This window comes from Mauremys reevesii, linkage group 7 (genome assembly GCF_016161935.1).
Source record: "Mauremys reevesii isolate NIE-2019 linkage group 7, ASM1616193v1, whole genome shotgun sequence".
Classification (NCBI taxonomy): domain Eukaryota; kingdom Metazoa; phylum Chordata; order Testudines; family Geoemydidae; genus Mauremys; species Mauremys reevesii.
The window spans coordinates 45,450,819-45,476,685 of NC_052629.1; positions in this window are offsets into that span (position 1 = coordinate 45,450,819).

Here is a 25,867-nt window from a genome sequence, read left to right on the forward strand (position 1 = left end):
CCTGGGAAGCAGTGACTCTGAAAAGGATTTGAAAGTCATGGTGGATAGTCATCTGAACATGAGCTCCCACTGTTATGCTGTCACCAAAAGAGCTAATGTGGTCCTTGGATGTACAAAAAGAAATATTGAATAAAAGAAGGGAGGTTATATTACCTCTGTATTTGGCCACTACTAGATTACTGTGTACGATTCTGGTGTCCACAACCAAAGAAAAATGTTGAAAAATTGGAGATGGTTCAAAGAAGAGCAACAAGAATGATTCAGGGATGGAAAACATACCTGACAGTAATAAACTAAACAGATTGAGCTCTTTATCTCTATCAAAGAGAAGGTTTAAGGGTGACTATCACTCTATAAGTATATGGAGAACACAAATTTTATAATGGGCTCTTCTATCTAGCAGATAAAAGGTATGAAAACATCCAATGGCTGGAAGATTTAACTATACAAATTCAGATTAGAAATAAGATGTACGTTTTTAACAGTGAAGGTAATTAACCATTGGTACATCTTACCAGGAGTTGTGGAGAATTTTCCATCACTGGACATTTTAAATCAAGATGGGACTTTTTTCTAAGATACTGATATCATCAACCAACCATCACAATCATCATGGCAAATCCCAAAGGGATGTGGCCTCCTTGCATACCAAGTGCCTCCCAGATTGTTCTCTGGCTGGGTCCATCAGGTGATATGGCTGGATATTCAGGTTATGTCCATCACTGGCAATCTTGTCATGCCACCAAAGCTTTTGATATCTGCATGATTGCCAGCCATTTAATGGCATTCCTTGCTACTCATGCTTTGGAATTTGTAGGTCTTCCGTTCTAAATAATTTGTTCATACAAATTGCCTACGTAAAAGGATTAATGGACACAAGTCAGATATTAGGAATGGCAATATACAAAAACCTGTAGGAGAACACTTCAACCTCCCTGGACACACAATAGCAGATTTAAAGGTAGCCATCCTGCAGCAAAAAAACTTCAGGACCAGACTCCAAAGAGAAACTGCTGAACTTGAGTTCATTTGCAAATTTGACACCATCAGCTCAGGATTAAATAAATACTGTGAATGGCTAGCCAACTACAAAAGCAGTTTCTCCTCCCTTGGTTTTCACACCTCAACTGCTAGAAGAGAGCCTCATCCTCCTTGATTGAACTGACCTCGTTATCTCCAGACTGATTCTGGCCTGCATATTTATACCTGCCTCTGGAAATTTCCACCACATGCATCTGACGAAGTGGGTATTCACCCACGAAAGTTTATGCTCCAATACGGCTATTAGTCTATAAGATGCCACAGGACTCTTTGTTGCTTTTTAAAGATCCAGACTAACATGGCTACCCCTCTGATACTTGTCCATACAAGGAAATCCACTGAAACTGAACCAGTGATGATGGAAGTGGTTGCTGGGTTTGGTTTTGAATATCACCATTTCTATCTTGTCCTATCACTTACTACGGAGCAGCTGATGAAGACAACAAGAATTGAAAACAATCTCCACACCATCTATTCAATTTTACAGTGTTTACAGGGAAGTTGGCACCAGCTTGTCCAGTAAAGAATCAGGATGGCAGCATCAGTCACATCAATGGGAAGATCATTTCAAGGCACTCCTCAATTGTCTGCTGCCCACAGACGTGTGAATTCTAAGACAGTTTTTTTTATGTATTCAGTGTGTTGTTACACTGTGGCGGCATAGACTCTTCCAGATAAGCTAACACACTAATATCATCCCTGATGCCTGGAACAAGGGTGTTATTCTGCCTCTGTTCAAAAGGGCAATAAGACCAAATATAGCAACTATAGAGGTATTATGCTATTGTTGGTCCCAGGCAAAGTCTTTGCTTCCATGTTAACATTTCAAATTAATTATGCATTTTGTGGCAAAGGCCAGGATACTCATTCCAGCTTTAGACCTGCTCATTCCACCTTTCACCAGATTTTTACCTTGAGACAGCTTTTTGAGAAGATGGTTGAATTTTATAAGTCATACACGGCACTTTTTATAGACTTTTGTCAGGCCTTTGGTTCAGTGCATTAAGCAAATTTGTGGGAGCAGATCTGATGACTCAGTGTCCCTGGGAAGATAGTGTCATTGATAGAAGAGCTCTATAATGAAACAGAAAGTTGTGTTTCACTCAAAGGCAGATATGCAGCATGGTTTCCTATCTCCACTGGAGTTTTTCTAAGCTATGCTCCAGTTCAAACAGGAATTAATTCAAGGAAGTCCTATGGTCTGTGTGTGTTATGTGGGCATTTAGGTTAGATGATCACAATGGTCCCTTCTGGCCTTTTAATCTATGGAAGTGAAAGCAGCCTTCTAACTTGTTCCAGTGCCAGACTCCAATATCATACTTCCCTATAGGAAAATAACACATCATTCAGTCCAGCAGACATGTATGTTTATGTCATTGAAGTTGGAGTTAATGTTTTACATTGTAGAATGAGTGTGAAGAATATGGTATGTTACTGTACATGTTGCAGGACTTACTTACATAGGGGTGGATTCTATCTGTGCCAGTGATGAACGTAATGTGTTGGGGCTCAGGCATGTTAAAGAAGCCTGGATATTTAACTGGACATTTCCTTGTGTTTGAGGTTTGTGTAGCTGGATGTTCCCCTTACAAAACATTAACTGTTATTTCAACTATATATTTTCTTTGAAAAAATAACAAACTCTTCAGAAACAAGGAATTAGTTCTGTCTATGTAACAAAAGGTCCATAAATCATTTGACTTATTGAATTTAACTAGTATTTGTGATATCCATGGATTTCTGTCTCAGAAAAAAAATACCAAAATCATTTTAAAGTTAATGTGATTATGAATGATAAATGAGCAGATGTCTGGCAGTTACACAATCAGGACACCAGAGATATTTTTAATTTCTCAGTGCACAATTTTCTATTTTCTATCTTGTCTTAATTGCTACATATTACTGTCTTAAAATATCATTGGTGCCATATCAATCTCAACGTTGTTCTCACACTATCTGAATACTGTCCACTAGAGAGATCTGTACAACAGAAAGGAAAAATGCAGTCTACTTTGTATCATTCCATACAGGGGCGGCTCTAGCGATTTTGCCGTCCCAAGCATGGCAGAACACCGCGGGGGGTGCTCTGCCGGTCGCCGGTCCTGCGGTTCTGGTGGACCTCCCGCAGGCGTGTCTGCGGAGGGTCTGCTGGTCCTGCGCCTGCGGGAGGTCCACCGGAGTCGCAGGACCAGCGGACCCTCCGCTGGCACGCCTGCGGGCGGTCCACCGGAGCCGCCTGCCGCCCTCCCGGTGACCGGCAGAGCGCCCCCTGTGGCATGCCGCCCCAAGCACACGCTTGGCGTGCTGGGGCCTAGAGCCGCCCCTGATTCCATAGCTTAACCACGGAGGTATTGAAGCATCATGTCCTTAGTGCTAATAAGGGAACAGTTCAAGAAGAAGAAATTTTATGGAAGGCCCTTAAAATTATATTTACAGACATTTATAAAGCTTATATATGCATGATGTATGAATGGTGACTACACTTTCAAATGTAACAACCTCCATGGAACTTGAAGGGAGAAGCACAGATTACAGGAAGATAGACTTTGCCAGAGGAATGCTACTAGCTGCAGTTACAGCACCTCCATGAATAGCTCTCTTAAATCTAGTTTAGTTTTACAAGCAAGGAACCTTCTTTATTATTACTTTGTTATTATCTAGCACATGGTACATGAAACAGCAAAACCAGAATATTGATGGGGCAAAGAAAGGTTATTGGTGTTAAAATATGAAATTAATGAAATGAGAAAAAAATGTTTTCCCATTTAAGGGCTAAATCCCATTTTAGTGCACTCAGGATTTTTTATAAGGACAATGTGGAAAAGAGGCTATATTGCTTCTGTTTTAAGCCATCTTCAGTGGAGAATGGCTAGTGGAGCTTCCTAGCTGAGAAACCAACATTGCTGTCCCTTTCCAATAATTCTACTGAGAAAAGTAGGAATTAAAAAAAAAGAATATTTTATCAAATGTCTTTATTTAATGCAAAGTATACCAAAGGCTCAGGTGGAGAAATTTTTAACTTGCACTGAATTTATCATCTAATTAACTATTATAGAGCAATGAGATCCTAGGAATTAGGTTGTTGACACTGATGTGCCCAGATGTGGTCTTGGTATTCCCCCTTTATGTTGCATGACCGGGCATCACAATTTCATTATATACCTTTATGAAATAAGGGAGCATCTTTCCATCCCCATATAAAATTAGAGCAAACCCTGGATTCTACAATGTACGAGCAATAATCATATACATTATGTGATCACTGAATTAAATACTTAACTTTAGTATTACAGAACATAATAACGATATGGTGACAGTCCTTGAACAGTAGAAAATGAAAATTGTAATGAACTTAAATGTTCCATTATGAAATCCTAGTTTACTAATATGTCTGTCAAGTAATGATTTTGTGAAATGGTGTGTGAAGTGTGTTCATAATTAGAAGTTAAAGATATGTACAAAAATAATCATGGATTAAACTCTGCCCAGTTATAACAGAAATGTGTACCTGAGAATAACAATTCCTTCATTACTTCCAGATCTATAGTATACTACTAAAACATTTCTACAAAGATTACAGCAAATAATCTTTCTATCATGAAAACTGTGCCATGCAAAAATGGGCTAAAGAAAAGAATACCACATAACATGAAAATTCACAACTAACAAAGATTCAATAACAATGGATTTTTGTCAACTTGTGTCACTGGCAGATATAGATCGATATATAAAATTATTGTTAAGAGCACTATGAAAACAGGTTGTGCTTCCAAGTAGAGCTGGATGAACAACAGATTTTTCATTTCACTGGCAATTCAGAAACAAAAGTGTTTTGAGTTAAACTGATTTTTCCCCGCAAAATGTAGGCAAGTTGAAAGGTCAAAAAAAGAATTGTTTTGGGTCAAATGAAACATTTCATTTAAAATCTAAACAAGATGTTTTGCTTCAATTTCAAGCATTTTTAATAATTAGCTATTTAATATAAAATTAAAGGAAATTTTGAAACAAGTCCTTCAACTGAAAAATCAGTTTAATTTAAAAAATCTTGAAACAAAACTGATTGCTGGAAGAGGGATTTTCTTTCTGACTGAAACAATTCAGCAAAGTCAACATGAATTTGAGAAACATTTATGTGTTGCCAAACCTGCATTTTTTCCCCCAAAAAATGTTTATTGCAGAAAATTTCACCCCGCTCTACTTCCAATATAGAAAGTCATGGTCAAAGAATACAGGCTGATATTAAAGTCCCACTAAGATCAATACCAAAACTCCCATTGACGTCAACGGGGCCAGAATTTCATCCAAATACTGTGGTACAGTATGTTATTAACTAAGACTGTCTACCAATACTTGTTTTATTGTAGTATTTTACAAATCCTTGAACTGGCCATTTGTCATTTCCCTTAAAACAAAACAAGTTAGACCAAAATAAATCCAAAAGTAGTGCCCTCTGCTGTCTTACACAAGGGCTCATGGTTTATCTACTCACATCCAGATGTACTGCTGTAATATCAAGGGGGTATATTGAAATTGTCCATAGAAAATGTACTGTTCTTCCCAGAATTAGTTTTGATGAATCGGAACGTAAATCAGTTTGCCTAGCATTAAGAACCTAAATGCATGTTTGGCATGCACTAGTAAATGGAAGTTCCTTATTGCAGCATTGGGAGTTAGGTGCCTAACCTCCATGGGCATTTTTTTAAATCTCACAAGGTATCAATCTGCATTTAAAAGCTTAGAAAATCTGTCACAAAGTCCTGCTTTGGTACATGACTTCCTCTCCACAACACCTCCGAATTAGAGCTGGGTGAAATTTTTGGGATGAATAATTTGTTCACCGAAAAATGAAGTTTCTGTCAACCTAAAACTATTTGTGAGTTTGATCCAAATAGTTTTGGCTGGGAAAATGCTTGTCAGGACCAACTTCAGAAGAATAAGGAGTGAATGCCTTATAACCATTAGTTTAGGACATTTTAGGATTCACGTCATGGTCACCAATGTCTTCAGATGTTCGGCTGCATGCGTGTTTTTCCTGTGTGCTGTTCCAGCTCTGCACAGACAGCTGGCATAGCAGACCTTGAGCGAATCGCCCAATGACCACAAAATTTGTTAAGGTGCATAGGCGCCCAGCCAAGTTCATTTATGATGAAGCACGGTAATAGCACCTGGCAGACTCTACAAGGATATTAAGACATGTATGCCCATGACAATGGACGCAGTTCAGTCAGTGGCGGTACTTTCCACTGCTTTTTAGGCTGGCCAAAGACACTCCCCCTGAGATACATTTTTATACACCAATACAAACAAGTTATGTATTGCTCCTGAAATATTAGGGTGCCACCCCCTGATGTATTTTTTTATTAGAATGCCACCCATTGCCTTGTATCTGTAGGTTTGATTAAAACATTTATATTCATCATGCTGTCATCCTGTCCTTATCTTTAGGATGAGTTAGTGTGTTCCTGTTATGTTTGGGGAATGTCCTGGTATCAAGGTTTTTTGGTACCACCTTTCTGGAATCTGTTTGCGTATATATTTTCATGCCTAGCACTACTTAGGAATGTGTTTTTTGCAATATCAACCGTTCTTGCCACATTCTGTAAGCAGGGCCTGCCTCTTGCTCACAACTTAACTTTGCTTTATATTAGCAAGTTTTGACCATTACTTTAGCCCAGGCCTCAGGCCTCATACCAGGCCTCTAATATAAGGCCTTATGTTTCAGGCCTGCTTCCTATTACACCTGGGATGTGGGAGACTCAGGTTTGAATTCATACTGTGGAACAGGGATTTGATCTTCCCCACTCCTAAATGAGTACCCTAATCCCACCAGAATATAGAATATTTGGGGGTATGTTACACAATATCTCCTGTTGAAGCTGTTCCACTATGTATAAATAACTCTTCAATGGATCATGGACTTGACCTCTAGTCTCCCCCCACCAGGTGAGTACCCCAACCACCAGGCTAGAGATTATTCTGTTCCCAGTTTTTCTTCTGTTGAAGCTCTTTTACTTTGGCCCAGTTAATATTTATGTATTTAAACCAAGAGTGTGTGTGAGAAAGACTCTTTTGCTCAGTGAATAAGGCATTCAGCTGGAAGGTAGCTGATGTGGATTTAAATCCCTCCCCAGAATCAGGCAAAGAAAACCCATCCATTGCATGTTTGTTTTCTCTTACATAAGTTTAATTATTTTCTGAAGCTACTGAAGAGCAAATGGATTGAGGTTTGGCCTGGTTATGTTCTTTGGTAGTCCTATGTATTATTTTGTGTGTTTTAGCCTATGGGATAAATGCCCAAAATTTAGGATTGACACCTCAAGCCAGATTTGATAAATCTGAAGAAATAATAATATATAAAACTCTTGACTAAAAGGGAGGATTCATGATTCACAGTGATACCTCCCCACCTCACCAAATGCACGAATTGGAACCTATTTGATGTCATAAATTGTGTAACTTCCAGATCCTCCAGTTTGTGGACTGATCAAAATCTGGGAAAAACATACAATTTTCCCTTGAAGTATAGTGCCTATAGACTAGATAGTGTTAATTTGCTCCTCTTCCTAAAATTTGGAATAAGTCCTGTTTGTGGCCAGTACACATTAAGGTCAGTAAGAATAATAGATCCGACGAAGTGGGTATTCACCCACGAAAGCTCATGCTCCAATACGTTTGTTAGTCTATAAGGTGCCACAGGACTCCTGCTTTGAGCAGCGGGTTGGACTAGATGACCTCCTGAGGTCCCTTCCAACCCTGAGATTCTATGATTCTATGACTCTTTGCTGCTTTTAAAGAATAATACAGTAGTTCAACCACAGCTGAAATGAGCAATGATGGCACAGAGGTGAAATTTTATTTTTATTTATGGTTTCTGGTAGCACCCCTATATGCTTAGGCACTTTCCAAATAGAAAAGAAGGAATATACTATATTCCAAATAATTCTCAACATACTGACAAACAAATAAAAGGCCTGGGGCAAAGGGTAGTGCTGTCAAGGTGATGATTGGCCACATTATGGTAAGAAAATAAACAGGGTTTTCTTTTGTAATAAATTATATCAATTATTCCCAATTACCCTTTGAAGCCCCATGTAACGGGACAAACTCCATCCACATCCTCACATGCCCCAGGAAAATCTAAAACTCACTCTGTTGAGTGATAACTTCATAGGATTGATTTACATTCCCATCACCAATTCAGTCCTTTGCAGCAGTACTACAATAGTACAACGCTTTAGTCCTACCAGAGAAGAACAGAAGTCTCCCTTCTTTGCAATTGCTGCACATTCTCAGCTGGCTTGGGAGATTCTTGTTAACTTTTGCTCTTTCTTCCTTCCTGTGTCCTTCTAATACCCATAAACTGATGGACTAATTGACTCATTCAGCCTCCCAGCCTGATCAGCTAATTAGCTTGCACACCTCCAATCAGCCTTTTCCAGGGGGGTTAGATTGATGCCTAAGTGATCAGAATGCTGGCTCATCTGCTAGCTTCCAGCACTCTGCTTACACCCCAGTTCAGGGAAACATCCATGAACAGGAATGGTGTAGCACATGCTTATGTGCTTTCCTGAATTGAAGCCTACATTTGTAAGCATAAAACAGTTAGTTTCCTAATATGTATCATGGCAAGTTTGAATTGCTAGCAAAAACTTGAATGTGGAAAGAGTAGGGATCTTGTGGATGAGCTCAGGAAGGGTGTTCCATTCATAGGGAGCATTTTGGAAGCACTCACCAGTCATATAGCCCAGAAGGAGGATCAAATTGGCTGTTACTGTTAAAGATGGTTAGAATTATATATTTTTTGTAATATTCATGTCACTGTCTAGAGTGAGTACAATAGGCAATAATTTCCCTGCATTAGTCACTACATGTATTTGCAATACTTGGATAAATAATAAGCTACTTCTATAATCTTTTCATTTCTGTTTTCTAGATTTATTTTTTTTTTCAGATTTTCATTACTTACTGTATTGGTCCAGCAATTCCAGACTTTAATGGAGATCAGGGTCCCACTGTGCTAAGCACTGTACAAACAAACAAACAGTAAGAGATCATCCCTGCCCCCCAAGGAGTTTGTTGTTGTTATTGTTGGCATCCTTTTGTCTGAAAAGATGGTGGGAATTGCAGCTTATGATGTAGATGATTTGCAATGTCTCATGTGACTGAATAGTCCAATCCGAGATTTGCATGATCTCTGGGAGTTATTACAAATAAGTACAGTATATACTCATTCATAAGCCAGTTCGTTTATAAGCCGACCCCCCAAGATAGATAAGTAAAAATTGAATTTTTTTATAACCCATTCATAAGATGACCCTATAATTCAGGTGTCGGCAAACTTTGGCTCCCGGGCCATCAGGATAAGCCACTGGTGGGCCGAGATGGTTTATCTCAAGCGTCCGCAGGCAGGGAGGTAAACCCAAGTAAACAAAGTGTCCCAGCGTGCCAGCAGCTTACCCTGATGGGCCGGGACAGCAACTGGCGGGGAAATTGGAGGGAGGAGAGAAGCTGGGGGTCAGGGGAGTAACCCTTGTGACCACCCCTCACATGACCCCACCCCTAACCCGGACTCCCATCCCTTCCCACCTAATCTGGGGTGGGCCAGGTGAGGATGTCTCTGGCCTGGCCAGAGCTGCTCCGGCAGGCTGGGTGGTGCAGCCAAAGCCTACTCCGGCAGGCGGGGCCAAGCAGCACAGCTGCAGTGTGCTCCGGCAGGCAAGGCTGGGTGGCACGTCCGCAGCCGGCCAGCCCCAGAGCTGCAGCTGCTTCGGACGCTGGCGGGGGGGAGCATGGCCAGAAGCAGAGAGACTCTGGCCCTGCCTCTTCCCGTCTGGCTCTGCTGGCTGTACTGCCTCTCCTTGCCCCCACTATTTATAAATTAAACAAAACACCAATGTTGTGGGTAGGGGGAAGGGTAAAAACCTGATAAAGCACCCCTTTCAAAACAGAGAGCTCCCAGCAAACTTTTCAGTATTACCCTGTCTTCACGTAAGGAGATATATGACAGAAATATGGTCAGACACAAAAGAGCCATTATCTTCAGGGTGGATGGCATTTTCAGTACCATGCAAGCTGTATGTCTATAAATGTATCATTGCAGAACACTAATATAGGGACTGTTTACCTTTGTGGGGGAAAATTAAGCTAGCCCTATTAGTCTGAGCTTTTCTTGTTGGCCTAGGCCTGCCCTGCAGCTAAGAGGCCACAAGCCTGAACCAAGCTAAGTGTTGTGCTCCCTGACAGTGGCGGCCAGAGGTTGAGACACAGGGGCTGAAAGGGAGGAGGGTGAAAAAGCCCCAGCAACAAGAATAATTTGCAATATGTAAACTGCTTTTAAAATATAATAACTGCTTGTGTAAAACAATGTAACCTATAAGTATGAAGCAATTATCTAAAATGAGTAACCATGCTTCGCCCCCACCCCAGTTGTGTAACTATGCCTCCCCCTACCGATTATATAACTACCCCATCGTCTAACTGTACCCTGTAAAGGACAATGGTGTAATAAGTACCCCATAAAAGGCAAGATTGTAACAGTGTTGGAAACCACCATAAAGCCCTTAACTCAAATTGCGCCCGTCTTGGGCAAGGTCACAAAAGAATGTTGGAAAGTACCAAAAGACCCTAACTCCCTTATTCCTAATAAGGTTACTGTACTCAAGTGTTTGCAATTTAATTCCTAATATGGTTATCGTTACTTAACTTTGTGTAATTTGTTTGCGGTTTTAGACTTTAAAACCTCCCGTGTGATTTATTTGTGGGGGAGCGGTTCCAACACTGCTACCCCCAACACGTTGGTGTGTTATCAATAAACTGGCCTCAGGCTTGAGTCTCTGAACTAAAATCACTGTGTGGGTGGCTTTTTTCATGACACCTTCTTTCATTTTATTTTGAAACCCACTAGCATTGCAGGCACACTGTAAATTAGTCTGCAATCATTAAAAGGACAAATTGAAAGATGAAATGGCAATAAAATCAAAACATATAGTCACATTACAATAATAATATGCATATTAGAACTGTCTAATGCAATCTAATTAAAGTGTTAATACCTATTTTGGATTATAGGATTTTGTGTGCCTGATGTTAAAACTATGAAACAAGAAACACATCAAGAATTAAGTGATGAAGTATACATGCTGCACATGAGATTTAATTCTGGAAGGATAAAGCTTATGCAAAACCCTCTAGTTACCTAGAAATTTAATGTCATATACTGTACAGCATCTTGTTCTTTATTGGCTTTTCAACTTCGCACTAGAAATAGGCTGAGATTAAAATACCTGATCTGAGAGCATATGAGAAGGAATCTGAGTAGCATCTGAAAGTAGATCAAATCTATTTTTCTGTTTCTTATCATGCTCACTGCTTTTATTCATGGTGAGCACTAAATGCCTTTCGTTTGCAACATCCCTGCTTCGTGTTATTAGCTGTAGTTTCAAGTCTAACCAACCCATCCTAGAATTATAGAATTTATATCTGAGGTCACCTAGTCCACACCCCATCCAAAGCAGGAAAGACTCCTATAATATGAGCAAATCCTGAAGACATTGTTGAGGGACAGATCCACAGGTTACTCACTGAGTAGTCCCTTGCTGGCAAAGCACTGCTTATGTCCATAAGATTAGCAGGTTTTGGTCTTCAGCTTTTACTCAGTCAAAGGCCAATTGACTTCATGGGAGTTTGCCTAAGAAATCAAGGCTGAGTCTGTACGGCCTGCAGCAGCAAGCATTCCAGCCTAGGTTAATAGACTCAGTCTAGCAGGTCTTGCAGCACTTTGAAGTGTAGACAACCCTTTGAAGTTGGGCTTAGGCTAGAGCTCAGGCTCTGATGCCTAGGAAGGGAGGTGAGCACAACTGCAAAGCACTGTCATAGCAATTTTTAAAGCACTAGCACAAGCCCAAGTCTCTCAACCCAGGCTGTGTGGCTTGCTACCATGAGCTGTGTAGACATACCCTTAGAGTGCTAATGCCAGATTTTCAAAGGTTTTTAAGATGTCGATGGGCACTTCTGAAAATCTCCCTCAATGCCTCGCTGTCTAACTCCCATTTAAATGGGCGTTAAGAACGTAGACACTTTTGAAAATGGGAGTTAGACAGCTAGGCACTTTTGAAAATTTCACTAGACAACAATCTGCCTCTTTAGGAACCAAGGGTGGGATCCATAAAGGGAATTAGCTGTTGTAACATGGTATGTCACAGAGCCTAACTTTTACCGTCCTAGAAAATCATAGGAACACCACTGTGATCCTCAAAGCCAAGTTAGGCACCTAGGCTTCCTATACAGTGAATGAGGCATCCTGGGATGCAATCCACAAAAGCCAGTAAGATGGGCTGGGAGCTGCCTAAGCTAGCCAGTGGGAGGTGCTGATGAGAGGAATGTATGCTAAGTCCTCTCACCAAAATAGATGTCTAAGTCTAGGTTAGTGCTTGTCTCTGCTAGCTCAGTGGTTTGAGCATTAGCCTGCTAAACCTAGGGTTAGGAGTTCAATCCTTGAGAGGGCCACTTAGGGATCTGGGGCAAAAATCTGTCTGGGGGTTGGACTAGATGACTTCCTGAGGTCCCTTCCAACCCTGATATTTTATGACTTGAATGCAATCAAAGACAAAAAATATAACAAGATCTAATGGCTAGAAGTTGAAGCTAGACAAATTCAGACTAGAAACAACATGTAAATTTTTAGACCATGAGGGTAGTTAACCACTGGAAAATCCTACAAATGTTAGTGGTGGATTCTCCATCACTGGCAACTTTTAAATAGAGATTGGTTATTTTTCAAAAAATATGCTCTAGTTCAAACAGGAATTAATTAAGGGAAATCCTACGGCCTGTGTTAAGCAGGAGATCAAACTAGATTACCACAATGGTCCCTTCTATCTTTATAATCTATGAATATCTTTACCTGTTGCATGCCTTTAATTCTATATAACAAAAATTGTACATTTTAGGAAAGGGTATTTTTCTATGGTTACAAATCTTTTGAAGGCAGAGTACGCTCTAGTTTGTGTAACAAGTTATTATGTTGTCATGGAGATTTCATTTGCTGTACCTTCAGCTGAATAAATTACCTCGTGTTAATAGAAAATAAAAGAAATGCCAGTATACTGTGGTGCTCGCATGGAATAGTTCAGTAGCAAAGCAAGGTATTTAGGCATTGCTCTGCTCACAATTGGCAACAGATAAATACCTTAAAATATGGACCTTAGTCAGTGATGTCGCTTCCTCAAAACTGATTCTTCAGAGCTAGAGGGTTGCATTTACAAAAATAACAGAAAATAAGCCAGAAAACAAATAGAACACTTCTCCAGTTTGGGGTTCAAGCCATTGCTATGATCCCAAATGCATTCTTCCCCTCTGCCTCCCTGTATACCTTGCTGTAACTATAACACCAAAATTAATTGCTGAAATACAAAACAAGGTAAGAAAAATGTTTTAAAAATGGATTGAACAATATTAACAAAGATAAAGCCTGATTTTCAAAAATGCATGCGGACAACTGTGAATTTACAATGAATGCCTGTACAAATTATATAACTGGTCATTTGAACATGCAGATACCTGACTTGCACATTCAGGCATGGTAATTATGCCCCAAAATTATGCAAATTATTGCAAGCATATAGATTCCAAGGCCAGAATGGACCATTGTGATCATCTGGTCTGATCTCCTGCAGAACACAGGCCATAGAACTTCCCCAGAGTGTTTCCTAGAGCATATCCTTATTCAGTAAACTGCCCGTTTTTGAAAATCAGGCCACAAGTGTGATACAATGACTTTAATACAGTACTTAGATTGTTCTTAAAGATAACTACTGAAGTATTATCTTAACAAGATGGAAACCAGATAGGAATAATGTTGTAAAGTTCCAAATGAACTTTCACTGGTCATATCCACTAGCTTATCTGTAAATTATAAGGCTTTGTTGCAACAGGATGGATTCATAAATAATTAATAATTTTACTCTTAGAGCATACTACTACAATCCCTTCACATGCACAACACCCACTGATTACTTTGGTCAACTATGCAGAGTGTAACTGATATACTCAAATGCTGACTGTTTTAAGAAACCTAACAAAAAATGGCCTTTGATTGAGACTTCCAGAGCAATGCAGGAGGATTTAGCACTACACTTTCCATTACAAGCACTGCTTTGGAAACTTAAGCCATTGTCTCTTTTGCTTATTTTCTACCTTAGAAATATCAATTCTTGTCTCCCCTGGTTTTGCACTTGGAGAAACCTGACAAAGGAATTAGGAGTTTTCTTAAATCTAATATTAAGGGGCAGAGGTACTGAACCTTTAAACAAACATACTTCCCCCCCATGTGTTAGGGAATTGAGATAAATAGGTCTGACAAAAGCAAAGATGTAAATAGTCTGAATAAAAATCACTTCCTCTCTCAGTTGATCAAGTTTCACTTCCTTGACATCTTAGCATTCATAAAGCTATTTGTTTTCCAGTTACCCATAAAGAAATTAAGTGAAAAGCAAGGTAGATAAGACCAGAATTCCTAATGTAAGCAACGAGGGGGAAAAAGTCTTGTGTATATATCAAAGTATTAAGAGTGCACAAACCCAATTCTCCTCTTTGCAGGTCATTTAAATTATTAGAGAAACCCATCAGGTTCTGATCCTTACTGAAAAGGACTTGGAACTCTAAGGTTTTAGAGTAAATAAAATACTTCATAAGGTAGTGGATTACGTGCCAAAAATGCAGACAGAGATGGTTTGCTTCCCCAGCAACCCTAGCTCTGGTTTATACCAGGATAACGTTTTAATAATGAATGATGCAGTAGGTACATCCACAAAATGCACTACTACAGTTTGACCTGATCTACCAGTTCCATTCTAATAGCCCATTCAAATAAACGTTTACTAAATCTAAATAAAGAGATCACCGCAGTTCAATAAACTTCATTCTGGCAGCTGGGAAGAGGTACAGTCAGATATTTGTTCATTTACTCATTCTCCTCTCTCTCGCAACCACTCTTCTGATCTACAAAAGTTATATTATTGGTTCATCTTATTTTAGTTTTCACTATTGTAATTAATAAGAAAGGAACCTATGGTGCCTACACCCTGACTTTACCCACTCTGCCAGCTGTCACACTAGTACTGAGTGACAGCTCTCATCAGAGACTGGGTATATTTTTAAGGGCATTGTAGTCTACCACCTGAATGATGGTAGACTACAGAAGATATATGCAGCTGTACAATTACTCTGGTGATGAAAATTTGATAAACAGCAGTGACCATAGCAGTCAAAAGAGCAATAGCAATAATTGCAGACCTACTGTATATACCTCAGCCTGAAATCCTCCACAAGGCAAAGACATACATAAGAAGCTATGTCTTCTCTTTATTTTTTAAATGACTATAATCTGTGTTAACATTCATGGGAATTTCACGACAATGTATTTCTGTACATTGCTCTGAATGTTTACCCCTAAATGGTTTAATATTTATAAAGGATCAGTATTTCAGAGCTCTAGAAACCAGAGCTCCCAGATGACTCCAGAAGGTAAAGTGATCAGCTGGATAGTTTGAGCTGAAAATATTTTTTTCCCTTCTATCATAGGAATATAACATCAAAGAAAACCAACAGATACTTTGAAAATCTATTTGGAGGTTTCCAAAAGAAGCTGTCTCAAAACAGATTTCCCCCTTTTCTTCAAAATGTTCATTAAAAGAAAAATGCCACCAAAAGCTGAGAAAAGAAAGCAATTAAACACAAGCCATAAGGATCTCAGGATACAGCTGTGTGCAATGTATAGCTTTTCTCTCACAGAATCCCATAGAATTTGTTTTACACTTCTCAAATGTCTCTTTCTATATGCAGGACACGTTCTTCCCACCCTTGCATCTCTAGGATTCAAATAATAGGCCTTGGATGGACTGAAAATTCTCCAGAGTTGTCCCAAGTATAATGGGGATGTCCCAAGGATTGTCAATAGAACTGGGGGTGGAGGGAGGGAGAAGGTATTCCATTTCATGGAGGCTTTCACTATTTTGAAATTTAATTTCATTCTGATTAGAACAAAACCCAAAACTTTCAAATTTTTTCGAGATGAGGGACCTCAGATCTGTGTCAGTCCACCTAGTGGAATGTCCTGGAGAGCTACAGACTCTGAAAGTCAAAGGGTCCTGTCCCTGAACAGTCTGCCTGGTAGGCTGTCCCAGAGCTGTCAACCCTGGAAGCTTGGGCTCTCTAGCAGCCCACCATGTGGATTGCCAAGGAGCCAATTGAGCAACCTGGCAGAAAGTAGGCAGGGTTCTGAAATGTGCCTGGTTTCCATGGGAACTTCATCAAAACCAAACTGTCTTCACAGAACATTTTGATTTCAGTGAATCGGAAAATTGTGATGAAAAATCGTTTCACTGGAACTTTTCCACACAACTTTATCTGCTGGAAGGAATGGTACCCTCCATCTGGAAGCATCCTTGCCCTCTCATTCTGAAAGGCTGTCAAGCTGAGACTAGCAAAGCTGTCTCCAATTCCTCCTTCCTCAGTGTTGCCTCTAGAGCAGGGGTCGGCAACCTCTGGCACGCAGCTCGCTAGGGTAAGCACACTGGCATGCCGGGCCAGTTTGTTTACCTGCCGCGTCCGCAGGTTCGGCTGATCGTGGCTCCCACTGGCTGCGGTTCACCGCTCCAGGCCAATGGGGGCTGCGGGAAGCGGCGACCAGCACGTCCCTCGGCCCTGCGCCACTTCCCGCAGCCCCCATTGGCCTGGAACAGTGAACCACGGCCAGTGGGAGCTGACCCCTGCTCTAGAGTATCGGCTCTCAACATGGAGGTGAAAAATAAGTCAAGGGTGGTTGTGGTCACCTTTCCTGTTATTGTGATTACATAGGAACGAGAGAGCACAAAACTTTGTTCTCTTGTAACGCAATCATATTATGGAAAATGTTGAGAAGAGCTGCTCTAAAGGATATTGCATTGAAAAGTTTTTGTCTGCACATCAAGGCTTGATAGGATTTGGAATAAGTTTATTTTCTTTCTCTAGTTGTTCAATTCCACCTTAAGTACCATAGGTAAAATTTTCAAAAGTGAAGTAGGCGCTTAAGTCTCATTTTCAAAAGTAACTAATGGGACCTAGGTGCCTAGGCATTTTTGAAAAATCTCATTAGGTACCCATCTGCTCTCTTTACGTGTCTAAACACATTTCAAATATGGCCTTTCACCACTTAGGATACAAGATTTAGATTAGAATGGATGATGGAAATCAAACAATGGTAGCACATGATCCCTGTGCTTCCTAAATATACACACAAATGAACTGTTTGTATATGAAATGCTGTCAACTCCTGTGTTTATTTCCTATGTACGATTAAGAAGTAACCTACCACTAAGATGATGTGATATCAGAGTTCCAGGGACATTATAATATTTTTGTTATACCAGTGATTTAATATCAAATAGTCATAATAGAGACACTATTGATGTCCTGTCAGTCATATAATAGAATGAATTTTTAGTTGCAGTTTGACTTTCTGCACCTATGTTTTTGAAGAGTCATCATAACAACTACAAGATATCTACATTACCATTTCTTGGTTCATCAGTGGCATCCTCCCTCGGTCATGTATTATTTTGCAACCTAGTCTCTGAAATCTTTGTTTTCTATAAACTTTGCTGCAGTGTTTTAATATCCTAGTCAGTTTCTTTATTTAGCCAAGCTTCATTTACCCCAATTACACCATATTTCTCTTTGAGCACAAAATGTATATTTGAAGCTCTACAGTCTTGCTTTGTATGCTTGCTGCATTTGTACCAAAAAAAAATTAGTTTTCCCTTCTCTTTGTTCGGCATTTCTTTTCTTGATAAAATAATAGCCCAATTAATTCACTTCTGAATTTTCCTGATGGTTTAAGTTTTGTTTTTAAATACTTTTTTTTTGCCTTTCATTTTTCTTTGGATTTTTTGCTGAATCCATCTGAAAGTTCAAAAGCACATTCACACACACATCTAATCTGTCTTCTTTTAGTATCTATTAAAACAGGCAGATTTAGTACTGCATTCTTATCTTACACAATATGGAATCCAATTCAAGAAAGATGTAGTTTTCAGTTACAATGCATGAAGGACCTTTTAAAAATGAAAACCCTGAATATTTTGTTCGGCAAAATTGGTAGTTTTGCACAAATCTATGCAAGAACTCTTTTCATATATTTATTTCACTATTGGTTTAAAACTCAAGTGACTGAGTTTTAAAGTGGCTTTTGATAACTAAAGAGTAATCAAGACACTTTGTTTTCACTTTTTATTTTGTTTAAAATTTCCCAGGATTTTATCAATATTTATTATGAAAATTCAAAAAAAGTGAAAATTGGTGCAAAACATTAACTTTGCAGGTTTCTGGGTAAATATTGGGGGATGGAAGGATAGAAAAAACAAGAAATGGAGAAAAGTAAGAGTACTTCTGACCTGGCTTCCTGTTCTGAAAGGGGAGGTGGCAGCTCAGTGGCCCAGGTTACTAAACTGCCATCGCTCCTTCTAGAGCAGCCAACTTTGGATGTGTGTGGACAGGGACCACATGGGTTCCCCTGGTGTCTACTCAGGTTACTGAGCCACCTTCTTTCCTTCTGGAATGGAGAGCCAGGTCTGGGGAGTTCTGGCACATCTTTTTTCAGGACTTGAACACTGAAGTACACATACAGAAGTGCAAGTGTGCATATGGCTGGTTGTAGCTTCTATTCCATCTTCTTACTTTAACACAGCCTCGCATATACGCTAACAGTAATATACTATTAATATAAACACATCTATGTAATGTAGTGTATTGAATTTTCTTGTATGCAGTGTTCTCGTCAGTCCCAGGATATTAGAGAGACAAGGTGGGTGAGGTAATGACTTTTACTGGACCAACTTCTGTTGGTTGTCTCTCTCAGTAACAGAAGTTGGTCCCATAAAAGATATTACCTCATCCACCTTGTCTCTTGAGTTTTCTTAACATAATCAATATTTTCAACTTCTTGAGTGATCATTCATGTGAGAATTGGTAAAAAAAAAAAGTAATAACTTTTGTGAAACCCGCAAATTTTTCAGTACAAATGAGTAAAACACTAAAACAAGAAGCCCTGAGAGTAACTCACTTGTGTGCAGACCTCTGGGATTCTCTTCAGTCATCAAACCATTAATCTCCCATAATCCTCTACTCTTTCACCCATAGATGAAACCATATTTAAAAAGCTTGGGGGGACCAGAAGTGAGAACATAGGAGACCTTCATCCATTGAGGGGACATCAAAAGGATTATTAAAAAGTTGGGTCACCCAGACCAGTAAGAGGTTCTGTCACCACCTACCCTGTAACCTTATGGTACCTTAATGTTGTGCTGCTAAGGCTCAGATCCCTGACACCAGCAGCCTGCCCACATAATGCAAGGTCTCACGCTGGCTTCCAGCAGGGTGACACAGTCAGCCACTTCAGTCATGTGTCTCTCCAAATCCGTCCTCTCCGAGTTCTTAACTACCAGACACTCAGTCTTTTCCCCTCTGGTTTATCACACCCAACCCCACCCCTGCAAAAAAAAAAGTCTGAAACCAGTTGTCAGCTCTCTTTGGCAGATATAATCCAGAGTTTGCACAATAGAGAACAGCTTGGGTTTAGAAAGAATAAACAAAAAGTTTAATAGAAAAAACACAGCTTCAAAGATGAAATAATAAGGGAGAACATATATAAGTTACACAGAAAATAAACATCAAGCTGCAACCTCAGGCTTTACATTTCTATATTAGAAAAAATCTCTTTTCTAACACAAGTTACCTATTGCCCTTGAGCAGTTTCCCAGTCTACATCCTAAATCAGTTCAATCTTCTTTCATGTGCAGATCTGCAAAAAAAACTGAATGGAGGTGTGGCCCCCTTTGGAAATCTTAGACATAGTCTGTGGACCCCTCGGGGTCCCTGGATGACAGGTTGAAAACCACTGCCCAGGATTTTACAGACAGCTTCCTGCTTAGAGGCTGTGCCTCACTTCCTGGATGAAAACTTCATTGTCAAACCTCCTTTTTAAAGGTCTTTTTTATTTTATTTTTTTCTCTCTCTCTCTTCTGGCATGGTCACTCATGGTTATTCAGAGTGGAGGAATTCTAACTGGAATGTCTCAGGATTTTTCCATTAACTCTAATGCTCTATCACTGTCCTTTTCTGGTCTGTATACATGTCTCATAATAACCATCATATTCAGAACATTTCAAGCTTTTATAAAAGACCTTACTTGATATACTTTTATAGTACAATACAATATGCAATCAATTGGTTCAACTGCTCGTTTTTGGGGGTTTAAATCTTATGTTCTTCCCTTGAGGTGACTGGCCCTTGATTGTCACTATGATTAAAGTCTCTCACCTTGCCATTGAAGATTTGCTGAGTGTGCACTTAGAAACTAGCTGCCCGGAAGCCAAACCTTCTTGCCAGTGTTTGTTGACAGATAATGCTGCCATGTGACATTTCAGAAAATGTAGAGCAGGAGCAGCAATGTTCCAGGTTGCCTAGTGGATGCAAATAAGGACTGGCCAGATAGGATTTTAGCAAACAGTGATAGATGGGAAGGGGAAGAGATAGAAAGGGGGATGGAGCAGCTCTTTGGAGATTTATACGGCCAGTCCACCCATCCCTAGCAAGTTTATAAAACAACAACATTTGGAGTGAAAGATGTTTTTGATATGTTGAAATAAATACACTTTTTAATCTAAAAATATTCAATAGATAAGACAAAGCTAAGAAGAATTTTTTTCCTTCAGTTTAGTGTGATTCTATCCTCTAATGAACTACCTAATATAGGATTATAAATCACTGACAGCATTGCCATTTGAGGAGAAAAATCTTATTAAAAAATGATCAAATACGGTGAAAGTTTTGCAGTGTGATGGCTAATATATGCCTTTAAGATAATTAAAAAACCCAAGATAAAGCCAGGAATAACTAGTGCTGAAAATTTCATAATAAAATTCAGAAATAAATTACACAAATAAAAAAAAAAGTAAACTCTAGAGACGAAACTTGGTCTGAAAGTGTAAAAATAATAAATATTTCAAGGGATGGGGAATTTCTGGCATATAAATAACTACATTAACACATAATAAATAAGGAAAGAAGCAAGCAGAGTCATATAATGTGAACATATGTTGAAGAAGAGATAAACTAATCATCATTGCCAGAAATGAGGAGCAAATATCCATGAAACCATCTAAATTGCCTCTGCTTTTAAAGACAACTCTTGCCTGTACTGACATTTGAAATGCCAAGCTGCCAGAAGAATACATCTGATGTGAAGAAAAACTTCCAGAAGTGGAGTAATGGGGCTTGATTCTGAATGCAGTTACAGCCAGAATATCTCCATTGAAGTCAATAAAGTAGTCAGAATCTGCCCCATAGTCACTTAGCAACCATAAATACCACACACACACAATCCTGTTTTTATGACAACTGCCAAAGCACATAGGAATGAAAGGGTGGGTACCTGTTAAAAGGAAGACTTCAATGTCCATTTGCACAAAAATTCCAGGAATAAAAGAGCCTGATTCTCTATTATCCTTTTATCTTGCCTAGTCATTTATATCTTTGCAAAATGGGTGTAAAACACATGCGTAATGAACTGATAGGATTTTACACCAACTTTGTATGAATGTAAATGAGAGTACGTCTACACTATCCGTGATCTATCGGAGATTGATTTATTCCTGGTAATTTGATCAAATATGTGTGGACTTTGGATCAGTTGACACAGATGGGAGCCAAGGAGGTAAAACTTAATTTAGAGGCTAGAAAATGAACAATTTTCACTCCTGAAATAAAGATCACGCTACACAGAAATCTTTCTGTCCTAGTTATATACTATCAATATCTTAACAGAGGCTCCCACAAAAAGTATCTCCTTTTTGTCCATGATAAAACCATGTATCAACTCATGGGGTGTCTGTGATCACAGAAATGAAGAGTGACCAGGGAACCAGTTTGATTTTCCATTTAAAGATAAATGCTTTGTCCTAACTATACTCAAGGAGAGAGTCAATACTACTTGACAAACAAACTTAGATTAAGTGCAGCTCACTGAAAATTTGCTCTTCAGAATCATTTTTATCTTTTTCAGGGCTAGTCACTTCTGGCAGGTCTGATAATGCAGCATCCAAAGAGGGGTGAGTTGTATCAGAGATAGAGAAATCACCCCAACCCTCCTCTCAGTTTTGTGGTAGTCTTTTGACCTGGGGCTTCTTTCATGACCTCTTCAGCACATCAATGTTCTGCCCATGGTTGCACAAATACAGTTTAACACAATAAATATCTCTCCAGTGTGCTGTATTTAGAATCAATTTAGAGTTGTCATAAGATGCAACAAGAAAATCCAAACAACTGGAATTGAGATAAACAGGACGAGTTTAGAAATACCCAGGAGAAATCATTATCCAAGACTTTATCTTTACAACCAAACACACACTGATAGTCCATTGGTATTATATTCTGGAAATGTAAAGTACAGTGTTAGGAGATCCTTCTCTATTGAAATATTTGCCTTTTTAGCTACTCCCCAGTGAATCACATAAAATTTCCTGTTAAAGGACAACAAAATACATTCACTTTAATCGCAGAGTATGATCATGTGGGCCCAATATTTGAAATCCAATTTAAGTAACTGAAACAAGGGAGCCTATTTAAGGCAATAATATTTTCTAGTGCTAGCTGCATTTCAAATCCCCATGACTAAATATTATTAGGAAACACTTTCCCTTTTTCATCCCCAATTAATGGCCAGAAATACATCTGTAAGATTTTTAATGAACTAAGTTGTCTCAAAGAGAAACAAAGATACAGATAATAACCAACCTACCACTGTTTTTCTGTCAATTTACTGAATTTCCTCTGGGGATGTGGCTTTAGATTTTTGCTACGAATAATACCATTATGTTCAATGGTGCAGGCAAGTAATTCTTAGCCAAGTAGATCCTACCGTTCATACATTCTTATTCTAAATACACATGTATGCATCCACTTTCACTTCCACATTTACCACTAGTGATCATTATGGTATAAAAAAATTAACGGTATTAGCTACAATTCATTATTCTTTCAAGGACACTTTATTTATATGCTACATTCAGGTTTGAATGGCAATAATCACTCTTGAACATGCTCCTTTATCTTTCACTATGTGCCATTGGATTGTTTGACATAATAGGTAATTCATGTACTATGAACGCTAGAGCAAGTTCTGAGATTAGAACTTATACACCATACGTTCTATAACCTATCAGAAAACTATAGTGATGACAGCAAAAATTGTTTGATCTCTTTGAGTTTTTGTAAGATTTCTCATGGCATCTCATGTCAGGCTGTGTTACTGGAAGACATGATCTTGTTATTCTCAGTAAGAGATCACCATTATTAGTAGGAGTCTAAAGAGGATGATGGCTTCCATCAGGGCCAGAGGGTCTTAGATCCAAAGACAATCGCAGACCTCCATAAGCCAATAACTGTACCAATTACTCTCCTTTAGGCTCAGCAGAAGGAGCAACCAAGACCCTTTATGTAGTAAAAAAAGCTGCATACAATGCACACCACCAGGACAGAGATAAGCTGGCTGTAAATGCAGGAGCTAGTATATTTGTTGGAGTCTGTATGCACTGGAGAGAGCAAACTAACAGTAGGAGGAAGCAGAGACAGAGCTCCTTGAGCACACAGCTCAATCGAGTGGCAGACTGGGAGATTGCTAAGCAAGTACATGGGGTACTGTTTGTTTCTTCTGTGTTCAGGGAAACAGTACCTTGTGTAAAACATTTTGTGAACAAACAAGATTATTCATCTCACTAATTTCTCATCCAAATGGAAACACACTGCAAGGCCCCACATTTTGGCTAACTGCGCAGGCCAAAGCAGCAACAATAGTATTAAACTGTACGAACACATTGATTTAAAACAACTGAAACAAAGGAATTTATGTAGGACTAGATCAGTGCATTGGCATATCAACTTTAGTTCACTCCACTGTGTTGAGATACTGTAGAGATCTTATCGATTACACAATATCAAAACACTATCTCTGCTGCCTCATCTAGATACCAACTGCAATTCAAAAACTCCATTTGAGAATCTATCTTGTAATGTTTTCACAATTGTTTTGTTTCTTGCAGCAGTACTGAGAAAAGCAGCTCTCTTCCAGATGAACATAAGAACATGCAATAACTTAATTCATGTCACTGCAGAGTATCATGTTATGAAAAGTTTTTAGAACATGTTTATACTGTTAAGTCCCTGGATAAAGTTCTCCTCCCTTGGATCAGTAATTGGTTTGCACCATTGTAAGTGACACCACAACAGGGCCCAACAATGTCATTTTGAGTACAATTACAGGTACATAATTCCATGAGGCTTGATTCTCTCTTGGTTCTGGGATCCACTCAGCATGTGTGTGTTGGTGGGTGGGGGAGAGACTCTATCAAGGAGGTGGTTCTGGCTCCCTGATACTTGGAACCAGTCCATGCCAACCCTGGCATGAGTTAGACCACCAGAGGGACTGTTTTCAATTACACCAATAGAGGGTCAGCATAGGAGAATTCCCCTAGCATGCCTTCCTCTTTCCTTCACCTAGCATGCCTTCACCTTCCCTTCACCTAGCATGCCTTCCCTTCCCCCTAGCATGCCCCCTATGCTGGTAATGGATAGAAAGGCTGGTGCTGGACCCAGCTCCACCAGTTTAAAACTGGCTGGGGGTTCTTCCAGCAGTGTAAGTTCTCAACCGGCCAGTTCTAGTCAGAATCTGATTGCCTCAAAGGAGTCCATATTAGAATCTGGTCCATATTATGAAGCCATCGGAGGCCAAATCCACCCAGATTTGTACCCCATGCCACTTCACAAAAATTAATAAAGACTCTAGGTGTTTTTACTGATGTGTGTTATATAACATAATGAAAAAAATACTATACATTTTCACACATTAGCAAGTAGACCATTTTATAGAATACTAGGGCTGGATGAGACCTCAGGAGGTCATCTAGTCCAATCCCCTGCTCAAAGCAGGACCAACATCAACTAAATCATCCCAGCCAGGGCTTTGTGAAGCCGGGCCTTAAAAACCTCTAAGGATCGAGATTCCACCACCTCCCTAGGTAACCTATTCCAGTGCTTCCCCACCCTCCTAGTCAAACAGTGTTTCCTAATATCCAGCCTAAACCTCCCCCACTGCAACTTGAGACTTGTTGTTCTGTCATCTGCCACCACTGAGAACAGCCTAGCTCCATCCCCTTTGGAATTCCCCTTCAGGCTGCGATCAAATCCCCCCACACTCTTCTCTTCTTCAGACTAAATAACCCCAGTTCCCTCAGCCTCTCCTCATAAGTTATGTGCCCCAGCCCCCTAATCATTTTCATTGCCCTCTGCTGGACTCTCTTCAATTTGTCCACATCCCTTTTGTAGTGGGGGGACCAAAATTGGACGCCAAACCCCAGATATGGCCTCACCAGTGCCAAATAGAGGGGAATAATCACTTCCCTTGATCTGCTGGCAAAGCTCCTACTAATACAGCCCAATATGCCATTGGTGTTCTTGGCAACAAGGGCGCATGGCTGACTCATATACAGCTTCTTGTCCATTGTAATCCCCAGGTCCTTTTCTACAGAACTGCTGCTTAGCCAGTCGGTCCCCCACTTTTCTAAGTGCAGGACTCTGCACTTGTCCTTGTTGAACCTCATCAGATTTCTTTTGGCCCAATCCTCCAATTTGTCTAGACCAGTGGTTCTCAAAGCCGGTCTGCAGCTTGTTCAGGGAAAGCCCCTGGCAGGCTGCTCCAGTTTGTTTACCTGCCGTGTCCGCAGGTTCAGTCGATCAC